The sequence below is a fragment of the Clarias gariepinus genome, chromosome 23, assembly GCF_024256425.1.
Source record: "Clarias gariepinus isolate MV-2021 ecotype Netherlands chromosome 23, CGAR_prim_01v2, whole genome shotgun sequence".
In the NCBI taxonomy this organism is placed as follows: domain Eukaryota; kingdom Metazoa; phylum Chordata; class Actinopteri; order Siluriformes; family Clariidae; genus Clarias; species Clarias gariepinus.
The window spans coordinates 793,282-816,703 of record NC_071122.1 but is presented as its reverse complement, the minus strand read 5'-3'; the positions used below and the strand labels follow the sequence as shown (position 1 = coordinate 816,703).

The 23,422-nt window shown below is 39.4% G+C and overlaps 1 protein-coding gene across 3 annotated transcripts in view; it reads left to right on the top strand.

Moving 5' to 3' along the window:
* Positions 1–602: 602 nt before the first annotated feature.
* LOC128511096 (golgin subfamily A member 6-like protein 4) overlaps positions 603–23,422 on the top strand; it is a 235,883-nt gene continuing 213,063 nt past the window's right edge. For 2 of the 3 annotated variants that reach the window (XM_053483748.1, XM_053483750.1), the window contains exon 1: positions 638–659. The gene's annotated coding sequence lies outside the window, so the exon portion shown is untranslated. Of the gene's footprint in view, positions 660–23,422 lie in introns of all 3 variants that reach the window. The other variant, XM_053483749.1, reaches the window with a different exon arrangement.

Below are 23,422 nucleotides of genomic sequence, written 5' to 3'. Positions count from 1 at the left end.
TTCGGCGCTGCGCGTTTGAGGTTGGCACTATTAAAGTCCCCCGCCACAATAAGCGCAGCGTCCCGGTGTTGTGTTTGTTGCTGTGTGAGTGCCTCATGCAGCTCGCATAAGGCAGTGTCCGTGTCCGCTTGTGGTGGAATATAAACGGCGCTGATTATGACCGATGTAAACTCCCGAGGAAGGTAAAAGGGACGACACATGATGGACAGTAGTTCCAGGTTGGGTGTGCAGGAGCGTGTGAGAGGAACAACGCTCGCGCTGTTGCACCAGCTGCTGTTCACCATTAAACACACGCCGCCTCCCCTTGACTTCCCCGAGTCCCGCGTCCTGTCCATGCGGTGAACCGAGAAGAACTCGGCCGGCTGAATGGCGTGGTCCGGCACCGCTGGGTTCAGCCATGTCTCGGTGAAGCAGAGGAGATTGCAGTCCCGAATGTCTCTCTGGAACTTTATCCTGGCCCTGAGGTCATCGAGCTTGTTTTCCAGTGACTGGACGTTGGCGAGCAGGATGCTAGGCAGAGGTGTGCGGTGTGCACGGGCTCTCAGCCTGTTCCTGACGCCGGCTCGTTTCCCTCGAGGCCGCCGCTTCGCGTCGCGTCCTTTGTTGTCCCTCAGGATCTCACTCGGCCAGCTCGGATCCGGAGTTAAAAACGTCGAATTGTGAGTACATTGTATACCAATAGAAACAAGAGTGTCTCTATCATAACTAATGTACCCCATGGTGGTAATTTTGCCGGTTTTAAAACGCTGTAAACTAACTTAAAGAACAAAAACAAAGAAAGGGTGGTCGGAGCAGTCGTGACGGCAGCCGACCTCACCGGCGCCATCTTGGTCAAAAAAAGATATTTTTTTGATAGATAAAAAGATAGATATTTATAAATAAAAATAAATATTTATAGATAAAAAGATAGATATTTATAAATAAATATGACTTATAAAATATTTTCTGTGAAAGTTCAAGAAATTAATTTAAGGAAACAAAACCTCCTGTTTTCACACAAATGCATTTGTCAGCTTTTGTGTTTGAGTACCTAATAATCATCACATTTAACATTTAATTTACTGTGTGTGTGTGTGTTACTACCTGCTGATCATAAAGAAAAATAGAGGAATAAACATTTCCTCTCACCCTTACATCAAACAACAAGTAACCAACTGACTTGTATGAATCATTATAAACTGTACCTTTGTTACGTGTGGCTGTAGTGCACGTATGTGCGCGTGCGTGGCTGCTGGTGCTGCTCTCTCTCTCCCTGCCTTTCTCTCTCTCCCTCGCTCTCCTTGTTGCAGGAGGTCCCGCCCTGATTGAGCGTGCCGTGATGTGCGACGGGATTGGCTGGCCGTGGAGAAGCACGTCTTTTTAAGCTGGCCGGTGAAACCCGGAAGGCGCGCGTTGTTGGATTTTGGAGATGTGTATTGTGTTGTGTTGTTGGCTTACGAACTGTTGGGTCGCGCCGGTATTTTTGAATTGGGAAATAACTGTTGGTTTTTGTTTGTTTCTATCTTTATTTTGGTTTTGTTGTAAATATTGTAAATAGTTTTGTTTGTATATACTTTGTTTTCTTGTTGGAAGCAGTAGGGGTTGGGTGCCGTTTTCCTTTAGAACCCGTTTTCTCCTGTTTTTGTGTTAGATAGGGAGTTAGGTTAGCTTATGTATTTTGTTTATAGTTTTCTTTTGGTAGGTTAGTTAGCTTGTGGGAGGAGATAGGGGGGGGAGGTTTTTGTTTATTGTTTTGGCCTTGGCCCAACCCTGAATCCAAGAGCTTCCTGTGTGTGTGTGTGTGTGTGTGTGTGTGTGTGTGTGTGTGTGTGTATGTAAAGAAAATAAAAGACCACGCACACTATCCTGATTGTAAAGGATTTCTTTTTTTATTTTATTTTTTTGTTGCGGCCCTGAACCCTAGACTAAGGGGTCGTAACAAGTGGGGGCTCATCTGTTGCCCGGGCGTAACAAGTGGGGGCTCATCTGTTGCCCGGGCATAACAAGTGGGGGCTCATCCGTTCCCCCCGTAAAACAAGTGGGGGGGCTCATTCGTTGCCAGGAGTCACAAGTGGGGCTCGTGTATTGTCCCAGTAACAAGTGGGGCTTTGGTTTGTTTGGCTGCCTTCTTAGGTTGGACACTAATTATAAATAATGGCTTTTGATTTAATAGCTTTTACGCTGGATCCTACTTTGGAAGAATTTGACCGGTGTCGTAAGGATGACTTGTTCGGCATTGCTGAATTTTTTTAAATTGATGTGCCACGTAAGGGTCTGGAAAAGGAGATTTAAAAAATATTGCGTAACACTTTAATTGAGCAGCAGATTTTACCTCAGGTGGCTGGAGAGTACACTGAGGATAAGGACGCTTCAACGCCGACGGAGGTCGACGGTAAGCCGTCGGTTGCGCCACAGTCACCCTCCACGCCCCCCCAGGCATAAGGTAATGAAATCACCCACAATAACACCAATTGACAGATCAGAACAACTTTTGGTTCTATAAACAAGGGAAGTAGAGCTGGAAATAAAACGAGAGGAAACGGAGACTCAAAGACTTCGGTTGCGGGAGCTGGAGATGGAGAGGGAACATTTTCGGCGAGATTTCAGCCGGGCTAAGAGCGCGCTGGAGAGTTCCCCTGCCTCTCCGTCATTCGCTCAGTTACCTGCAGCGGCTGCGCCGGGTTCTCCTTCTCTCATTTCTGCCCCAGTTACTACTTCCCCACCCCAGTTTGATGTAAGCAAGCATATTGTTTTACTACCTCCTTTTAGAGAGACCGAAGTGGATACTATTTTATAGCTTTTGAGCGTTACCACTACGTTACAGTGGCCGAGAGCAATGTGGGCTCTCTTGTTACAATGTAAGCTGACTGGTAAAGCGCAGGATGTATGCTCTGCGTTGCCTATTGAACAAAGTTTGGATTACGACACGGTCAAACAAACGGTTTTACGTGCCTATGAGTTAGTGCCCGAGGCTTACAGACAAAAATTTAGGTCCCATAGGAAGGCGGATAGACAAACCTTTGTTGAATTTGTCCGTGAAAAGCAAACATTATTTGAAAAGTGGTGTGCTGCAACGAAAGCTACCACTTTTGAGGCTCTTAAAGAGTTAATCTTGTTGGAGGATTTAAAAAATTGTGTTGGTGAAAATGTCGTATTGCACCTAAATGAACAGAAAGTCACTTCATTGTCAGCAGCCGCTGTTTTGGCTGACGAGTTTGTGTTAACACACCATACTGTATTCTCTCCTGCTATAAGAACGGATAAATTCGCTGCCCGTAGGGTTGAAGGGCAGGTGAAACCTTCAGCAGGCAGTGTGAAACCTGCAAGGGGGGGTGTTTTTAGAAGTTCTCAAAATCACTCAGGAGGAGGTAGGGTCTGTTTTTATTGTTTAGCTCCTGATCATCTGATTTCAGACTGTGAGGAAGAAGAAAAATAGATCAGTAAAGTCAAAGTCTGTGGTTTTTATTAAAAAACAAACAAATCAGATTTTACCTCAGCAAACGGTGGCAGCATATAAGCCTTTCATGTTACAGGGGTGGGTGGCAGACAGCCCTGAGGGCGTTCGCAGAGCAGTGTCCATCCTGCGAGATACAGGTGCAGACTCTGATGCTAGCTGGTACACTTCCACTGTCTCAGACAACCTATACGGGCACTGATATTATTTTACGTGGTATCGGAGCAGGCTGTATCACAGTCCCACTTCATAATGTACATCTAGAAACAGATATAGTGACTGGTGTAGTATCTGTTGGTATTTGTACCGAACTCCCTGTTGAAGGAGTTCAGTTAATTTTAGGAAATGATCTGGCAGGTGGTGTTGTTTTCCCTCGCAAAATTGTGACAGAAAAACCAGTGACTGATAAGGATGATTTTGTTTCCAACTTGCCTACAGTATTTCATTCATGTGCAAAGGCAGGTCACCAGCTAATACTCACTTTTATGTGTTTATGTTTAGGCATAATTGGGTATATATCCTCCGTGTTATGTGCTTTAACGGACTGGTGGAGTACGTCCAAAATTTTAGCTTGGAGCAGAAAATGTTTTGGCGGACGCACGGTCGAGAGCGTAAAGGTTTTTAGTCAAAATAAGATTTTGACTTTTATGGGTGGGGGTGTTACGTGTGGCTGTAGTGCACGTATGTGTGCGTGCGTGGCTGCTGGTGCTGCTCTCTCTCTCCCTGCCTTTCTCTCTCTCCCTCGCTCTCCTTGTTGCAGGAGGTCCCGCCCTGATTGAGCGTGCCGTGACGTGCGACGGGATTGGCTGGCCGTGGAGAAGCACGTCTTTTTAAGCTGGCCGGTGAAACCTGGAAGGCGCGCGTTGTTGGATTTTGGAGATGTGTATTGTGTTGTGTTGTTGGCTTACGAACTGTTGAGTCGCGCCGGTATTTGTGAATTGGGAAATAACTGTTGGTTTTTGTTTGTTTCTATCTTTATTTTGGTTTTGTTGTAAATATTGTATATAGTTTTGTTTGTTTGTATATACTTTTTTTTCTTGTTGGAAGCAGTAGGGGTTGGGTGCTGTTTTCTTTAGAACCCGTTTTCTCCTGTTTTTGTGTTAGATCGGGAGTTAGGTTAGCTTATGTATTTTGTTTATAGTTTTCTTTTGGTAGGTTAGTTAGCTTGTGGGAGGAGATAGGGGGGAGGTTTTTGTTTATTGTTTTGGCCTTGGCCCAACCCTGAAGCCAAGAGCTTCCTGTGTGTGTGTGTGTGTGTGTGTGTAAAGAAAATAAAAGACCACGCACACTATCCTGATTGTAAAGGATTTTTTTTTTTATTTTATTTTTTTGTTGCGGCCCTGAACCCTAGACTAAGGGGTCGTAACACCTTCAGTAGTTCCATCTCAGTTTTAAGTCTTTCTCCAAGTGCTCCTCCTTTGCCACGAAACAGTGTCATTAGCTTTGGAGTGTAAAGATCCAGTGAGGACATAAACTTAGGTTCCAGCTGCAAAGTGGTTATTCGTTGGAATTCTGCAAACACCTGAAATATGGAATGAGAGAAAAAATTATTTCATATAATGTTTTGAGAGGGTTTTCAGATACATTGTTCCTTTTAGTCTCTAAACATGATTGGTAACTCACTTAAGAAGGCTGAAACAGGGCTGGCCATCGTTCCTTTATGTTTTGAACACTTGGACATTGATTTATGATTTCATGTCGACGATGTGCAAATGTTTTGTTTATCTTTTCCTTTATCATCCTTTCATTGTTTTTCTTTTTAAATTCTGACACCAGCTCTTCTCGTTATTTTTCCAAAGTCTTCTCATCTTCACCCACTGGGTAAGTTGGGAGATAGTTGACTTCAGCTCTTCGTGGCTTTTTAACATTTTTCACAGATTTCCTGTCATCAGGATGTTTGTGTTTTAGAGCATTGCATGTGACCTCAGGAATGCCAAAACCTCTGAGCTTTGTTCGATAGTTAGCCATTTTATATTTAATGCTTGTCTGCCATGCATAAAGGCCTAAAAAGCTCCCTCGATCCTTCAGACATGGGTGCACCTTTATAAGTGCTTCAGCAACGGAAAGAATCTGAAGACTAGATGGATATGCAGTGTACGTGTAAATGGATTGAGCCAGCTTTTCGAGTATGTCTGACTTGACATTTGGGGTAGTTAGCACTGTCCCATCTTTTCTGTAAAGTTCATTGGCTCTTTCAAGAACCATTTCAGTCTCAACGGAAAAGTGTGGAACGATGAATTCTTTTGGCCATGGCTTCCTTTCTGAGCTGTTATCTGGAGACAGGATGACTGTGCTTGCAGAAGAATCTGATGTGTCAGAGGAGTCCTGTATGGTAGCATGTGTGGAGGAGGTAGTATCAAGGGATTGCTCTGTGATATCACAGCCAGTGAAACTTTCTTTGGCTGAACACAATGTAAGAACTATTGATGCGACTGTTATAACCTTTATGGTGGATCTGTGTTGAATTTGAGTCGTGGAGTGTAGAGTGAAGAAGTCCTCAAAATCTGAATCCATATACTGAAGACTGATTTCATCTGTAATATTTAAAGCCTGCTTGACAGCAGAGTGCAAACCCCTCCAAGGACTCTGGTATTCCAGATGGCAGTGTTAGCTTCTCTATCCTGTGCTCAAAGATTACCTTAAGGGCTGCTGAATCCATGTTTGGTTACCTAAAAAAATTAAATAATAAAAGGTCACTGACACTCATAGAAACTATGTTGGTGGTTGATATGGCAGATTGTGCTACTTTGAAAATGTAAATATTACAAAGCTTGAAAGTTTTCATGTAATAACAGTCTTAAATGCAGTCTTGGCAATAAAGCTACTTACTATTATGGTAAACTGCAACAAATGTGTCTTTTCAATGTAACCATGCGCTTTCCCTCCACAATATAGGATGCCAATGGATAATGATCCTGAAGGCTATGTTGATGAACAAGAATCAATTCCCTACTGCTTTCTAACAGGAAAGACCTAAAATGCTCTAGGTACCAGGCACTGAGTTTCCTCACAATGAAGTAGAGATTGTTTTCCAAAATCACGATCTGTATAATCTCTACAAAATCAGGGAGCCCTCCAGTGGAACCATATGGGATGATCATTCCAGCAGAATATCGTGTCCCATAGTATGTTACAGCATTTGACAGCTGTATGTTGGTTAGCTAAAGGGAACAGTTCCTTAACAGATTCTTGGATTCTATCATCTAGTACTTCCAGTGGCACAGATGACACTTTGCTGACATTTAGGGGAGACATACTTCCATGTTTCTGCCAATGGAAGGCCATCATCATCTGATGCTTTGTTGAAAGTGACAACAAAACATTTTTGAAGTTACCCGTGAACCTGACTACTTGTTTAAAGAACCTATGTTTGGCCTCAAAGCGCATAGTCCATACTCCAACTAGAGGACCAAAGGCTTCTATCAGGGAAGCATAGTGCTCGAGAAAATGGTGTTTTGGTGTCAGTTTTAGCTTAGGGAAAACTTCTTGCAACCTCTGATGGTGCTCTGAAACTTTCAAGTCAAGATAAGATAGACTTTCACATGAGTGGGTAGGAGCCAATGTGAGCTCTACAATGTCTTTTAAAGTCATAAGTATTTGCCATGAAGGATCATCACAGGGAATCCTTGATCCAATAAGCAGTGGCAATGACCTAATGAATGCTCAGTTCTCATGAGCGTTTTCTCCTATGCTACCACGACTTGCAAAATTTTCTGGGATGGGTTGGGTACGGACAACAGCATCTCCAAACTTGAGGGGAAACTTCTTTATCAGGTCATTTAGTTCTGGCAATGTCAAGTACTTATTGTTAATGAAAACAGAAAGACAAATTGCTAATTCTGAAGGAACTATGTCTTCAAAAAGGTCATGGAGTATGTCAGGAGGATATCCAGTAACAAAATTAAAGTGTCTCAGCTTTTCTGTCAGTGGACAAGCTCTCTTGACAACATAACAGTGTAGTAATTTGGGATTTTATTTTACAGTCTTGACATGCAATTCATGGGCTTCTTTTGTTCTCTGTTGAAATTCTTGTCCATGCTTTTGACAGTATTCAGACTGTGGTCCAATGCAGAACCTGCAAATATATGGACCGTTAAAACTTTCGACAAGTCCACCAAGAGAATGTGCAGCAAGATTGTCAGCTGCAACACAGTAAACGTTTCCTTTAATATTTTTTCCAGCACTGTGTATGAAAACTCCTTCCTGTTCTAAGACAGAAAGATCTTTCAGAAGTGGCTCTAAAATAGCTTCATAACCAAATCGTTTAACATCCATGGCTTTGCAGAGAATACTTAGATGTATTGCATTTAGTGTAGAGCGCACTTCAGGTGGTGCATTTGCGAAAACCCAGTACACTGCTGTGATTTTGTGTTTCTTCCGTGATGTCCCCAGCGGGTTGCAAACTTCAAAATCGTCGATATAAAGAATTAAAGAAATTCTTGGTTCTTCAGAAAAAAATTCATTGTTCTTAAAATGTGTCCCATTTTGATATGAATTATACTTTGAGGAATTGCAGGGTTGTATTTTCAAAGCAGCATCTGCAAAATCTTTATTGGTCAATATCTGCTGTAATGTCTGAAGAATGGGCACATATTGAAAGCTGAGCTTTTCTTGGGCATCGAGGATGTATTCCACAGGCTCTACGATATCAAACTGTTCTTTTAAATATTTTTTTCTCTTATATGAAGAACCAAAGGGCCCATTTCCTCCTAGTGCATTGCTTAAAGGATGTCACTTGCACAGTTCCTCTACCAATTCTGCAACTACGTCCTCCTCAACAGCACAACTGTGCTTTTCTAAACTTCTATGAACAGCTTGCTTGAAAACGGGAGCAGAAGATGTGCAAATGAAATTAAGCTCTTTCACCAGCTCGTCAATGCAATTACTAGAAACATTGTGAACACTTTCCAACTTTAAAAGAAATGAACCAATTGTTCTAATAATTTCTTCTGATGCATCTATTGATTGACTTGGTCCACTGTCTTCACAATTATTATCACTCACGATCAAATCAGGTTCTTTTTGTAAACTGTAATGTTTCCCAATTATATCTGGCTTAAAATCCTCAAGTGAATGGGGGTTGTGCTTTCGGCTTTTGTGAGTAAAAAATGTCCCATATATATTTGTATTAAATGCACATCCAGTAAATACACACTCTATGGTTTCGTGACTCTTTAAATGATTTCCAAGATGTTGAAAATATTCTTTTTCAGTGGTAAATATATTTGAGCAAAGCACACACTTAAGAGAGAGGATTACTTCTGGCTTCCCATCTTTATCTTGTGTATGGTACCTTGACAGATGTGTGCGAAGTGCAGTCCAAGTTTTAAAGGAGCATGGACAATCCAAATGACACAGGGCCAGTGAAGTTCCAGATGACCAATGTTGTAGTCTGTAATGTCGTACGAGGTCACACCTTGTCGTTGCGTTATATTTACAGACTTTACAGCTCCACTGCATTGCACCTATTAAAAAAAAGACATGAGTAAATTTAACATTTAACATTTTTTTTTTTTACTTTTTAATTTTACAATGTTTATTTGCATTTAAGATTTAAATAATTTAATCATATTTAAGCCAATACTTAACTACGCTGTAGGTTTGGTTATCGTTTATTATTATTTTTTATTTCCAATTTTGATTCTGTTTATCAATTCTGATTCTTATTGATTTTGGTTCCAATATGTTAATGTCAAACATTTATATATCATACATATTAATTATTTTCTATTAGCTGGAGCTGAATATTAAAAAAAAAAAAAAAAACAGCACTAGGTTATATAAAACTAAGGACTTGCTCAAGAGTAAAAAAAATATTATTCTTTTAATATACAACATTATTGGCTGCAACCAGAAAGAAGTTAAATGTGTTAATAACCCCATAATAATTCCATATAAAATGTGGAATGTTTACTCTGTATAGCAAAATATTTAACATTTATAGCGATCATGTATTATTTTTTTCACTGACACAAACTAAGTTCAGAGCTTCCGTACAATCTTACTCATAGTTCCTAACAGGATGTGTAACGTTACCTATGAGGAATGAGTCGAATGACTAGGTTAAAGAGACTTTATTTCAATAATAAAAAAAAATACATACACGCTTTCTCTGTTGTTCGTGTGCCAGTGATTACTGTAGATTAGCGCGGAAGGTCCTGGCAGATCACCAGGTCAGGTCCTCACAGATGTGTAAAAAAAAAAAAAAAAAAAATATATATATATATATATATATATACAGTATATATATATATATATATATATATATATATATATACACATGTATATTAAAGGATTATTGTTGTAAGTAAGGGATTGAAATGAAGAACTGCATATATATATATATTTTTTTTTTAACCGATTAATTTTACAATTATTTAGAGCTGCCGTTGAACATCAATGTCAGGGACAGAGAATATATATTATATTTCCAATACTTTATAAGCAACACCCTAGTTCGAGTTTGATCAAACGCACGTAGCCAATCCGTGACGCGGATATATGCCACAAAAATAAGAATTCGTTGCTTTAGATATATAAATTATGTATCCTGACTAAAGCCATTATTAAACAATATTGCTCGTTTTCCATTGTTAAGTTACATGAAAGGATTGGCAGCTTTATAGCTGACCGTTAACTAGTATTTTTTTAATGACACCTATATTACATAAAGTAGACAATTTGAACAATTTACTACAGATTTTTTTTTCATTTACTATGCAAATAACATTCCTTACCTTTTTTTAACGAAATGAAAAAGAGCAGCGATCAGTTCTGCAAGTTTTTCAGCAGGAATCTCCAGCACAAGTGCCTCCTCCTAATGCTGCTTCCGAGCTGATTAAACCGCGCGTTGAAACAGGAAATGCTTGTCAATTGAAAACTGCTCATTTTCATCATGTTGGATTCATTTAATATTTTCTCTTTTTGGAATTATTCAAAAACAATAGCTAAATCCTTGACAACATACTGGAGTAGATTTTATTCCAGTTATTTTTAATTCATTTTAATTTAAAAAAGAATTAAAAAAAGCAAGGAATTAATTTTGTTAAATAAATTTTACATATTAAATTTAGTGAAATCTACAAACCCACAGAATGACTTTTTACAGTCCATGGAACTGAAGCCAAAATTTGTGCATGGAGACGTGTTGGGGCTCTATGGAGCCCCTCTGGTGACATTCGGGAAAAAATACATATCACATGGGAGCGGACACAGATTTACTGCCTAATGATTAGCCAGTGTGTTATTTAGGTTCAGATAATTCATTTGTGGCTTTTTTCAGCTGCAATGCGAGGCTCAAATATTCTAAAATAACAAAGTCGGCTTTAAAGGTGAGGGAAGCTGAAAGTTATCTAAAGGTGGCAGTGATGCAACTTCAGAACTTGAACTAGATGCTGACTGGTACTGAGAGGGAAACAGGATGAGAAGAAGGGGTGTGTGGAAGTACCGAAGAAGTAAGGAAGACAACGAGTTTAAGACGCAGGACAAGATCAGGGAATGATGCATTAGACGTTTTAAGAAAAATACGCTTTAAGAAGCCAGGAAGATGAGGGAGAATTTACCTTTGCAATATTACATTAAGGATCATTGTTTTTAAAGTATCCCACACGCTTTTTCCGTGCACTTTCACAGCTTAGAGAGCCTCTGTCCATCTTTACTTCTGACTCTCTAAGACATCCCTTTTATAGCTATTCTGCAAGCTGGCCAGACCCTAATGCAGAAAAGCATTGCCGTTTCCTCCACCATACTTTACGGTTGTTTATGATGACATGCAGTGCCCTTTTTACAATAAATGTAGTGTTGTATGCACTTTCTTAATAGTTTAGTCTTAGTTTCATCAGTGCACAAACCATTTTGCCAATATCGCTGTGGAGTATCAATGTGCTTTTGTGGAACTTCAGCCATGCAGCAATGTTTTTTTTTTGTAATCCGTGGCTTCCTTCGTGGTGTCCTGCCATGGACACCCTACTTGTTGAATGTTTTATGTACTGTATATTCATGAACACAAATGTTAGCCAGTTCCAATGACGCCTTCGAATCTTTACCCCAGCCTTACCTTGAGGTTGTTTCTTTAGCTCATTGCAGAGTCTTTGTTGTGCTCTTTGGGTCATTTTAACCGGGCACCCACTTCTTGGTAAGGAAGCCACATTCTCAAAGTATCTTCATATCTCCAAGACTGTAGACTGGTGAATTTCTAATGTCTTTGAAATCACTTTGTAACCCTTTCTAGCTTTATGTTAACCAACAATTCTTAATCATAGATCCTTCAAAAGCTCTTTTTGATGAGGCATGTCTAACATAAGTGTATTTTTCTTGTGTGAAGCAAACTAAAGAACGTTGAGTGGTTTTTAATCAGTCAAAGTAGCTCTAGTCCTCACCTCCGAACTCATTTTCTTAACAAGACTCCAGGTATGCCAACACCTGACTCCAATTATCTTTTTTGACATCATTAACTCAAGGATACATAAACCTTTTCCACTGACACTATGAGGTTTTTATGGTTGTTCTCAATAAAAACGATAAAGATCAGACTTTCTTTTGTCTTATTATTTTAGCCACATTATATTTGTCAATACTCTTTACATAGATCAGATCACATTTTATGACAAATTAATACAGAGAACCCTAAAATTCCCAAAGGTTCATCTACCTTTTTGTGCCAGTGTATATGGTATATAACTGAAGCACTAATGTACATTATCTTTAAAGCACTACTCTACAGGATAAACAATTAAAGGCACAGTATATCATTTTATCTGAGAATTCTAAGACATTTATGTAAATTATGGTTGTAACACAATGAATAAATGTAACACAATATAATATATAAAATGTAATTTTATTGATGATGATGATTAATATCATAATAATAATAATTATTATTATTAACTAGAGAGGTACATTTCCTGAAGAAAATGTGAGTGGTGCTTGCCGTGGCAAAACTCAGGCCCCTCATATCTCTATGACATGCTAATCAGCTAAACGTCATGCTAATTACACTAGCATGATTCTAGGAACATTCTATACATGTAATTAGCGAAATGCTACTAAAGTTAGCATAATGCTAGCGACATGCTAATATGGTTAGCATCATGCTAGCAAAATGCTAATCGTGTTAGCATCATGCTAACAGCATGCTAATGAAGGTGCTAGGGGGCGTGGCTTATGAGCATGATGATAAATGCAAAAGTGTGATTGGTTTCCTGAGTTAAATGAGCTTTCCCCCGTGTCTCTACGACAGTCGGTTCCACAATTAAATCAATGTTAAGTGTGTGGAAAGGAATTTCCGGAAAAACGCCTGACGAATCCCTTACAAAAGTCATAGCACACCATTCCCGTTCGGGCCGCACGAAACGATGTAACATACGTGTGGGTTTTCTCAAAACTGGGGGACGAGAAACGAACCAAAGTTTTAGACGGAAGAAGGAAAATAATAATAAGAAACTAGAGAGCGAAAATTTCTGGAGAAATTTTACGTTTGCCTCTGCCAAGGCCGGGTCAGTCCTAATGATGTGGAAAAAAATTATTGAACTATAATTGAAGTTGAGTGGAAGGTACCAAATACTCAGAAGGCCTTAGTTCAAGAGGCCTTAATCCTCACAGCCTGCACGACAAATTGAGGAAGTGAGAAAAACATGCAGGCAGAAGGCAGGAGTTAGATAATAGAGCAATAAGATAAGAAAACTAACATCAGGAAAAATAATAATCTGTAATCTTTAATAATAATACTAATAATATTTACTACGTTTACGCTGAAGATGATTAACGATGGTTGGGTAATGTAAATTAAAGAAAATGTGCAAAGTGTGACCCAAGAACAACCCGTACACACAGAGTGCAAAAAAGTTGTGCAACTTTATTGGAATGGAAAATTCAGAAAGTGCAGGCAGTAATCCAAAATATAAAAATAAACTTTCGGTTCCGCTTTAATTGGGACAAAGTGCAAAAAAGCCAGACTTCTGCTTTGAAAAACAGATAAACAAGATCAGATTTATCAAATTGTTAAGAAAAATATAAGAAGTATATCAGGTAAATTGTTGAAGTAAATCACAATTTCCAGGTGGCGGACTAGGCCCATCAGAGCTCGAATCAGACGCAAATTGTGACGATTTGGGTAAGGGAAGATGTAGCCACCTGCTCCCAGAATCTTAGACGAGAAGAGTGCTGCCTGCGAACTAGAACAATAAGAAAATCTGAACAAATGCACTTTGCACATATTAAAAAACAATATAACAAAACAAAGCATACTGCAACATGCACAACTAAAAAATTGATTATCTCTTTACCAACCAGTAACCAAATTAAACTAATATTGTAATATACATATATGTATACATGTAATCATGTAATCTTGATTTTAGTAGTGTAAGTTCAAAACTGGCAAAGAATCATGCAATGATCAGAGTAATGTGATTGTTTAAACTAACCTTATATTCCCACGTAATATGGGAATAGTAAGTAAACAAAAATTAAATACTAACTAACAAACATGATCAATTGATTGAATTAATCTGATTAAAGTCATTTCAATACTTTAATCAGATTTAAGCTGATTAAATATAACTCAATGCTTATCTCAGTTAAAATATAAGGGAAAAATCATTAAAATAATCTGTTAAATTAATTAGTTATAAGCATAATCTAAATGAATAACCAGAACATATGTTAAAGTACCAATAGACAAATAATTTCTATAAATGTCTCTAGAATAGCTAAAATCTCAAAAATATATAATGGACAGTTAAAAACAAATAAGACAAAATATACTGTAATGAGAATAATAAAAAATTAAATGTAATTATGAAAATAAAACACTTACACATCTTGATGAGGAAATTTCAGAAAAATTGATTGCGGCTTCAACAAAACCTCAAGTCACCAGCGGTGGTCAATGCTCTGGTCAAGAAACAGGAACAAACCAAATTTTCTCCAAAAAAGGGAAAGCATAAGACTTCGTAGGCCCAGACTTAAATAAATATGAGATGAAAAAAAAAGGAAAAAAGGAGATTATGCAATTGGGAGGCGCTACATCAACCTAACCAACCTAACCTAGGCAAAATTGGCTTACATCTAATAAATATTAAGTGATCTCTTGACTTAAGGAGGAGCAAACAATGATGTAAGTGTTAAATGAAGGTATATAAACCATGTAAAATTAGGGAAGTTAGAGGAGGTGAGAGATAGACAGCTTCGCAGTTTGTCTGTTTGTCTTTTGTCTGGCTGGCCCAGTGCTGTCCATTTACTTTTGGCTGCAATAAACTCTTTTGCTATTTCAGTGCTTGAGTAGTTATTGATTTTGTTTTGGAAATTTGGCATAGTACACAAAAAATTTGCCACGACATATTGGCGTTGTCGGCATAGGATACCCCGGCTGGTCGTTGCAGCCCCTTGGGGGTCGGCGACCCTACGCAGTCAGCGGAACTGCCGCGCGGCAATAGGAACAAGGTAAGCAGAAACCTGTTATTCAAATTCTGCTATAGTTTTCTGCTGTCTGTGGGGGTCGGTTGATTCTTGGGGGACGGCCGGCTGGCCCCGGGAACCAAATTATGTGGAAATTGAGTAATGTGTAATAATGTAATGTTAAATGCAATTTGAAGAAATAGCAAAAAAGTATGCGCTTTTGAATTGATGTTGATGTGCTTTGTGCTTTTGTGCTTGCTGAGCTGAGCTTGTTGGTTGTTATTTGTATTGTGTAATTCTGTTGTGATGGTCTTAAATTGTAACATTTTACAAGTAGGGCTGCCTTCAATTAACAAATAGTGTTGATTGGAAGAGTGGATATAAGAAATACTGGTAGGTAGGGTGCGTGATTGTGTAGGTGCGTGCATGCGTTGGCATGGAACAAGTAACCGTGTACTACAATATACCTAGGTACCGTGGTAATATGTAGTATACAACTACGGTGTGAAAGGAAATCTCGTGGATACCGCTATCATCATGATACCATAGTACGTCCAGGTATAATGATTGGCATGATAGATAGGGCTGAACGGGCGAGTGGAAAAATTCCAGCGGAAAATTCCTGTATAACCGCTGCTCTAGGGACTGGAAAATTCCTTTAGCAGGGCTTAGGTGACAGGTGGAAAAGTCCTGATCAGGTGGCTGGTGGGAATGCATGATTAGAAAATTAGAATAGATAAGTTTGATTTGTGGTTGTAATTCTGTGATTTTATGATGTTGCAATTGGTATAATGTCTTGAATTGTGAAGAGTGTGGCAAGTGAAGAAAGAACCGGATAAAAATAGAATTTCTGAATATGTGGTAGCAGAAGATGGTTATTGGTTAAATTGATTAAGTACACTCATATAGAGCTATAAAATTATATGTATTGTATATAATTATATATGCTATTATATGTAATAAATTTAATGTCAACATATTCATACTGTACTTATTAGGTTCATACATACAAATATACATATAGTGTATTAGCACATACATGAATAGAAATAAGAGTAATGTTAGTAAAATAAGTAACATAAGTAACATAAATAGAATAACTTTCTGTCTGTGGTGGCAAGTGCGGCTATACCACTCCTGGAACATCCCTTAAGTGGGATCTGGCAGAGCTGGATAGACGTGCTTGCGCACGAGGACAGAAGTTACATGAGCTCCGGAGAAATAATCCGGAGACATAGATAGAATAGCTTCTTGTCTGTGGTGACAAATACAGCTATACCACTCCTGGAACATCTCTTAAGTGGGATCTGGCAGAGTTGGATAGAAGTATTTGCGCAGGAGGGCAGAGGCTGCATGAGCTCTGGAGAGATAATCCAGAGACATAGCAAAACACATTAGTATATTATATGAGCTCTGGAGAGATAATCCAGAGACAAATAGAGTAATGGGGGATAGTAGAGCACACAATAATCTGAGAAGAAGGAGACGAGGAACACAGTCACCAAGCACCAACCCTGTACACACACATGCCAATTTTTTGATTCCATATTATTACCAAATGGTTCCCTCACAAGCACCTATGTCCAACCAGCACTTACTCAGAATATCACGAGGCACGGAGCGCATGATGGAAGAACAATTATTTAGGAACGCACCATTTCCAGAACGTTTAATAGCTCTTGCATTAACTGCTATGAACGTAGATTTGATATGCTTGCCAATGCAGATAGTATTTTCAATCCCACATACTCGGGGGGGACACATGTTTGTGAGGCGATATTATTTGGGTAGAGAAAGAAGGCTGCAAAAGAAAACGTATATATTAAATGTTGGTAGATAAACTGAGCTGTTTAATTAAACAACCGTATAGAAATGAGAAACTGAACTGAATATGTGTATTAATTAGAATAATAATAATAAAATGATATATGCTCATATTATGCAATACATAACTGATATAAAAGGAAATAATCTAATTAAAATTATAACCGTTATCCGTTACATTGTGTTTGAGTTGAAGCAGACGTGGCTGTGGGTGAATCAGGAAACGGCACACCGCAGCGCACACGAATCACATGCACCACGAACATTGAGAGAAGAAAATCTCCAGTGACAAGCAAGGGGAACAATTTGGCCGACCAACTTGGACGCCTGGTTGCTGAGGGAGAAGACTTCACATAGTAACATAAAAAATTGTTTTATATGCATATATACATAATGTAGGACGACGACTGCTACTGATAGACTTATTACTGAAATATAAATCTGTAATTGTGCACAAATATATGTTAAAGTCAACCAGCTAAGAAAAAAGCGGAACAAACCGCTCACAAGCTTCTGTAAAAATGTGTGTTAGATCTTAATTTAGAAACATCTAAGAGGCGGAATAGAGGAAACACGTGAGGAAACTGCAATGAAGTGCCATTGATGTAGTCTTTACTGCTATGTTATAATTTTCTATGGCGCCATCTAGTGTACCATAGAAAAAAATTGCAAATCATTGTTGAATTCAAAAAAGGGACTTGATTTCATGGTGTGGATGACAGAGGATACTGTTACTAACAAAGGAATAAATATATTGTCATTTTTTCCAGTTTTCAATAAAAATTAGATAAAAAAAAAAAAAAAACTTCAGTAACAAGACTTAACTTAGATCATATAAATAATTAAATTAGAATGGAAAAACCAGTAGAAATCATAGTTGAGCAACACCGTCTACTCGAAAAAGAGATCAGAAAATATATGAAAAAATGGCATGATAAAACAAAAGGATATTCAAACCAATGGCCCACTGATGGGTCGTTTAACATAGAAACATGTACCCAATTAAGGCAAAAGATCATAAGCTGGGGAGCGGAAAAAAAGAAAAAAGAAATGGAAGAAAAACTCAAACTTAAGTTAATGATAATAGATTATTTTAAGGAAGAAGGACAACGTAGGCAGAAAAGGCAACAAGAAAAAACTGAACAACAAATGATGAACATGATATTAAAGAGAGAAAAGGAAATCAAGGAAAATGAACAAAAGAATAAAGCCAAACATGAAGAAACTGAAATTCAAGATGGAGAGGAAGAAACATTTCCGCCACCACCAGAGATGTGCATGAGGCCACCACCCTATAACACTGAACAGCCCCAGGAGAATAAAGTGTATCCTACTATCCCTATGATGGGAGTAACAACAATTGAAGATGAATGGACAAACGTAGAATTACAAGTTAATGGTACACTGAAAGGATTAGTACGGTCAAAGGAGCAGGAACCAAATCTAATGTCGGCTGGCAGAGGAGCTGGAAGAAGAGCTCAATCTTCAACCCCAGGTTCAAAAAATATTGCAGAAAAAAGGTTACCAAGTGAAGAGATCTCAATTTTCCCTGAAGAGCAGTCATGGAAAAACATGATGAATAAAAATGCTCAGACATACTGGAATGAATACCCGAGCACTAGTTCACCACGAAGGCAAGGAACCGAAGACACTAAAATGAAACCTCGATGGGTCTCATGTCCTGGTGAAAGTTCATGCCTGAAAAAAGAACTACCTATCCCTCAGCAAGGTGAAGCAAGCACAAGACCAAAGAGTTTTGCCCATACTCGTTCCGAGTTGGAAGAGAGAAAGAATATGACAGAAAACAATCAGGGAAAATTAGTCAAGCTAGAAGGAGAAGTGAAGATAACTCCACTAGAAGAGGAAGATAAGTTACTTCATGGAGTCTTTGAAGATCTTAATGGAGGAAACACTACCGACTTAACAAGACAAATACGACTGATAGAGACACAAAAAGAAGCCCTTAAAGAAAGTCAAAGCCTAGTAAAAGTTTTAAATGAAATGGCCGACAGTATTAAAAATATAACTCGACTAAATGCAACGCAAGAACATAGCTGGACTGCAACCAAGGAAGTATCAGAACCTAATAACAGAGAAGGTGCAAATGAAGACCCACAAAGAAAAGAAAAGCTTCCACATAGCTTAAGGGCACAAACTCATGACTCAAATGTAACAAGCCTCATAGAGATAGATATGGAGGTGGAAGGGGAAAAAGCCATTCAAACTACTAGAGCACTGAGAGACAGATCCACTCTGAGACAACCGGATCGATACAGCAGTACAACACTCCCTTGCTTTCAACACGAAAGGTGCCGAAGAGAAGAAGAAAGGAAAAGGCAAGTGGATGAAGATGTGCCTACAGCCTTTTCATCCCAGTGTCCACTAATAGTAAAAGGAACAGCACTACACTATGTGCCATGGAGCTTTATGGATGTGACTGGACTCATAGGTAGACTTCCAGACCTATGTGAGGGGGCACAGAGATGGATCACCCAATTTGAAGAAAAAACAATGGGCCACCAACTGGCCCTTGGAGACATCAAGGCCATATTAGGTCAGACTATTGGGAAAAATAAAACCACTGAAGTTTTGCAAGAAGCTGGAATGCCACCTGAGGCCGAAGATGCTAGATATGATCATTACCCACTGGGACCCAACAGAAATGCAATCTGGGGAGCCCTAAGGAAAATGTACCCAACAAAAATGGATCCAGGACGATTGGAAACTATTAAACTGGCTGAAGAAGAAAATGTAGTTAAGTTCATACAAAATTTCCAAGATGCTTGGAGAGATGAAACTGGTGGTCATTGGGATGAAAATTATACAAGTAGAGGCCTGTTTAGAATTATGTTGAAGAAAACTTTACCACTCTCAGTGCAGGAGAAATTGGATGGAGTGATTGGCCTCAACACCATGGCCTGGAAAACCTTCCAAGCCCACATAATCCATTTTGTCAATCAATATCGAAAGGCAAAACTCGAAGCGAAAGAAATGTCAAATAATTTGATGACACAATTGTGTAAATCGCAACTGGGAGAAATAGTTAGAAACAAACAAGAAGAAAAAGAAAAGAAGAAAGAAAAAGAAGCGGCTACCAAGCAGGCTGCACTTATGGTAAATCCCCAACCAACTTCCCCACCCATGACTCAGCCTTATCAAAACAACCCCCCAATGCAAACAATGACTTCATTTACGCCAAGATATCGAATGACAAGACCACCCCAATATGGCAGAGGCAGAGGAAGAGGATGTTGGGCCTGTGGTGATTTACGCCACTTTAGAAGAGACTGTCCCCATGTTCAATTCTTATGGGGAGACAGAGTGGAAAGAGCCGAACAACAAGGTCAAACATTGGGACCCCGAGGACCTCGAGGACCGCAGACAGCCCAAATGTCCCCGCCATTGCCAGCTACACAACAATCTGGCTGGTCAGATACATGGAAGGGCCAAAACCAACCAAACCAAAGACATGATCAACTACCTCCACCAATTCAAAGTGGACAATGGGAAGGCCCCTCAGAAGGCCAAAACCCCAATTATTGAGGATGCCCAGAGAAGCCTAATAAGGGGGAACTTATGCAGTTTGTCACCACTTTGTATCCGGCCCAAGAACCAACAGTGACAGTGAAAATAGGACAATATCTAGAGGCACCATTTATGATTGACACCGGAGCTACGTACTCAAGCATTGGACAAGCAGGCTCTAGACTCCCCCTGACCCGTAAAGCAATACAAACAGTGGGCTTCTCGGGAAAAACTCAGACTTTACGGTTTACTGAACCTCAAGAACTAACATTAGACGGAGTAACTATCAATGCTCCACTGCTGTATTCCCCACATGCACCTATGAATCTCTTGGGGAGAGACGCATTATGTAAATTAGGAGCAAAAATACACTGTGGACCAACAGGACTCTGGGTAACTTTTCCAGAAACCTTAGCAACACAATGTCTACTCATTCATAACCCAGATATAACACCGAAAGAAGTTAATGTGGTATACTGGTTAGAATACAACCAACCATCTGGCCTTTGGAACACGAGATGGAAGAACAAGAATGGAAACCATGGATTACGCACTTACGTCCAGATTGTCAAGAAACAGACTTACCCCTACATTGCACCATAAAATATGACTCAAAACATGATGAGGAATTCGCTACATTGTGGGAAGACTTAATAGAAGGCCGTGAAATGGACATGAAAACCATGGAGATTATAATCGGCCCACAAGGAGTGGCAGCCATTGCACTACTGCCCGAGAAAATTCAAGAGTGGTACCAAGTTGAACATGCAGCGCCACATGTCTCTCTGATGATCGCGGAAAACTTTGAACAAAAAGATTTAGGTAAGATGGTTGAGGAAGCCAAACAAATAAATGATAGGGAACCAACGTTAAATCCATGCATACATTTATCACCTGATAAAAAGTTCATGTATATATCACAAGAAAACATAAGCAGAGTTGTTGCCACCCATGTAGACATAGAATTGCAAGATAAAGACATAGCAATTTCACAGATGTCAATGATTAAAGAGGAAGCAAAAGAAACAGAAGATAAAATACTTCAAGCAGTTCCAGAAATAGTATGGTCAAAGCATCATACAGATGTAGGACTAGTCAAATCAGCAGGATTAGTAAAAATCCAGGTTAAACCCAATGCCCGGCTCCCATACATAAAACAGTATCCGCTGTCGTCCAGGGCAATTGAGGGCATCAGACCCACAATTTTAGGATTAGTGGAAGCTGGAGCACTTATTCCCACTTCAAGTCCTTGTAATACCCCTATTTTTCCACTTCAAAAAGAAAACTCACAAAAGTGGAGATTAGTTCACGATCTCAGAGCTATTAATAATATAGTCATTGCAGACACTCCCGTAGTTCCTAATCCACACACAATATTGTCAAATATCCCTGAGGGAACTAAGTGGTACTCAGTTATTGATTTATGCTCTGCCTTTTTTAGCATTCCTCTACATCCTGACTCACAGTACTTATTCGCATTCACTTACGAAGGGCAACAATATACATACAAATCCATACCACAAGGATATGTGGAGTCTCCTTCCCTCTTTAACCAGGTGTTAGCACGCGATTTAGCAACGCTCTCGATACCAAGTCGTCTGTTAATATATGTTGATGACATTTTGATTTGCAGTCCAACAAAAGAACAATGTCAACAGGACACAATAAAAGTATTAACTATGCTGGCAGAAAATGGACATAAGGTAAGCAAAGACAAGTTACAATTCTGTAAACAAACAGTCGAATATTTAGGTCGAGTGTTAGAAGGAACGAACAAAAAAATTTCACCAACCCACATTGAAGTCATCCTAAAGGCACCTCAGCCCCAAACAGTAAAACAAATGTTATCATTTCTGGGAATGGCAGGGTTTAGCCGACCCTGGATATGCGATTTTGCATCTCAAGTGCAACCGTTGAGAGATCTAATTAAAGCTGCTGATCGAACTAAACCTAACTCCCTTCTTACCTGGACACCTGAAGCATTAGCTTCATTTAACTGTATTAAGACAGCATTGGCCACAGCGCCTGCACTAGCCAGTCCTGATTATACCAAACCGTTTCAATTATACGTATCAGAACGACAAGGATTTGCTTCTGCCGTACTAACCCAAGCTCAACACGGAATGGGCAAACAGCCCATAGCATATTATAGTGCCGCCCTCGATAATATTGAAAAAGGGATGCCCCCCTGTTACCGTGGTCTTGCAGCAGCTGCATTTGCGTATGAAAAGGCATCAAGTATTACCATGGGGCATCCAACCACACTATATACTACTCATGCAATACACGCGTTACTAACTAGTCAAATGTTTGTAATAACTAATGCTAGACGCTCAGCATATGATGTAATTTTATCCGCGTCTGAATTAACCATTGAACGATGTAAAACTGTAAACCCGGCTAGTTTAATGGTGCTGCCAATAGACGGAACCCCTCACGATTGCTCAGAAGAGTCTAATAAATTTGTTAAAGCCCGACCTGATTTAGAAAACCAACCACTAAAAGAAGCAGAGCAGGTATTCTTTGTAGACGGATCATGTTTCCGAGACCAATGTGTAAATAAAGCTGGATACGCTGTAGTGTCCCTATCTGCAGACGGTAAAACGTATCAGGTCGTTTCCTCTGCTTTCATCCCTCAGCCATGCTCTGCTCAACTAGCGGAAATTAAAGCATTAACAGCCGCTTGTAACCTCGGCGCAGGAAAAAGGTGCACCATATATACTGATTCATCATACGGATATGGGGTAATACATGTTTTCGGAACAATATGGGCGCAGAGAGGATTTTTGCGTACTGACGGGTCGCCAATTTCCCATGGACAAGCAATATCTGACCTCTTACATGCTATGACACTCCCATCAAAATTAGCTGTTGTAAAATGCCGTGCCCACAAGTCAGACGGGTCATTTGTTTCACAAGGCAATGCTACAGCCGATGAAGCTGCAAAGAAAGCAGCCTTAGGACCTACTTGCAGTATGGTCCCAGTAATTGCAGAAGACATGGAACCGTGTGACACAGAATTAACTTTAAAAACCATTGCAGAAATGCAAAACTCAGCCCCTGCATACGAAAAAGCAATTTGGATAAGGCGCGGAGCAAAATTTGACCAAGATACTAATATTTGGCGTAATTGCGAAGGACTTTTTGTAGCACCTGCATCATATCTTCCCATGTTAATAAAGTCCGCACACGGAATTGATCACTGTGCCAGGGGGGAAATCCTGCGAACAATACGCTTAG